Source organism: Megascapheus bottae, chromosome X, assembly GCF_031878675.1.
Source record: "Megascapheus bottae isolate mThoBot1 chromosome X, mThoBot2.hap1, whole genome shotgun sequence".
In the NCBI taxonomy this organism is placed as follows: Eukaryota; Metazoa; Chordata; class Mammalia; order Rodentia; family Geomyidae; genus Megascapheus; species Megascapheus bottae.
In genome coordinates, this window is record NC_143547.1 from 35,043,473 (window position 1) to 35,045,297 (window position 1,825).

The 1,825-nt window shown below is 45.6% G+C and overlaps 1 pseudogene; it reads left to right on the plus strand.

The window, feature by feature from the left end:
• Positions 1-583: 583 nt before the first annotated feature.
• Positions 584-1,547, plus strand: LOC150040823 (large ribosomal subunit protein uL10 pseudogene; annotated as a pseudogene).
• The last annotated feature ends 278 nt before the right edge of the window (positions 1,548-1,825 follow it).

Genomic DNA, 1,825 nt, shown 5'->3' on the forward strand with positions numbered 1-1,825 from the left:
ACTTCCAAACTCATCTTTAGTAGAATACATAAATATAATTATCAATTGTGAATTTATTTATCATTGTTTTCATTGAAAACATACAAGGATCATCTGCTTTTATGGTTTCTTTAACAGGAGTAATTACATTGTGGTCTTTGTTCTAATAAATAACACTTGAAAGGTCCATTCTTTGAGTCTTAGAAAGAAACACGTACTGTTCATATCTACTTATTTATTTGGGATTTGAATTTTTGTCATCTTGAGTATTTGTGGCTTAAAGGGAAATTTTTATTGTATTTTTTTTGCCAGTCCTGGGCTTGAGCTCAGGGCCTGAGCACTGTCCTTGGGCTTTTTCTCAAGGCTAGAGCTCTAAAACTTAAGCCTCAGCACCATTTCCGGCTTTTTTTCTATGTATGTAGTACCGAGGAATAGAACCCGGGTCTTTGTGCATGCTAGGCAAGCACTCTACCACTAGACCAAATTCCCGGCCTTGTATTTTTAACTTTTTAAAAAAATAGTAGTTTGCTTGTTTCACCAGGCACCCTGGTAAGAGTGACTTCATCTTCAAACCGTACATGGCAATCCCTGATGCACCGTCGTGATGCCCAGGGAAGACTGGGCGACCGGGAAGTCCAACCTCTTCCTTAAGATCATCCAAATTTTGGATGATTATCCAAAATGCTCCAATATGGGAGCAGACAATGTGGAGGCTAAGCAGATGCAGCAGATCTGCCTGTCACTCCGAGGCAAAGCTGAGGTGCTGATGGACAAGAACACCATGCTGTGCCAGGCCACCCAAGGGTACCTGGAAAACAGCCTGGCTCTGGAGAAACTGCTGCCTCATATCCGGGGTAATGTGGGCTTAGTGTTCACCAAGGAGGACCTGACTGAGATCAGGGACATGCTGCTGGCCAATAAGGTACCAGCTACTGCCTGTGCTGGTGCCATTGCCCCATGTGAGGTCACTGTGTCAGCTCAGAAGCCTGGTCTGGGGACCAAAAAGACTTCTTTCTTCCGGGCTCTCGGTATTACCACTAAGATCTCCAGGGGCACCACTGAAATTCTGAGTGATGTGCAGCTGATAAAGACCAGAGACCAAGTGGGAGGCAGCAAAGCCATACTGCTGAACGTGCCTGATATCTCCCCCTTCTCCTTCGGGCTGATCTTCCAGCAGGTGTTGAATAATGGCAGCCTCTACAACCCGGAAGTGTATGACATCACTGAGGATGCTCTGCATTCTCTCTTCCTGGAGGGTGTTTGCAAGGATGCCAGTGTCTGTTTGCAGATTGGTAACCAAGCGGTGGCCTCAGGGCCTCCTTCCATGATCAATGAGTACAAGCGGGTCCTGGCCCTGTCTGTGGAGGCTGACTACACTTTCCCAGTTGCTGAAAAGGTCATGGGCTTCTTGGCTGATCCATCTATCTGTCTTTGTGGCTGCTGTTCCTGTGGCTACTGTCACCACTGCTGCACCTGCTGCTGCTGCTGCTGCCTCCCCAGCCAAGGCTGGAGCCAAGGAAGAGTGTGAGGAATTGGATAAGTAAATGGGACTTGGGCTTTTATACTAATTTCAGGAGTCGTCAACTCAGATTTATTTGCAATGCACGAAAATATAGGTTTACTATTTCTCTTCCAAAAAAAGGATCTGTTTTTTTTTGTCAGTCCTGGAGCACGAATCTGAGCACTGTCCTTGGGTTTTCTCAAGGCTAGAGCTCTACCACTTGAGCCACAACATCACTTCCAGCTTTTTCTATATATGTGGTTCCAAGGAATTGAACCCTGCTCTTCATGAATGTTAGGCAAGCACTCTACCACTAAGCTAAACTACCAGCTCTAAAAAATATTA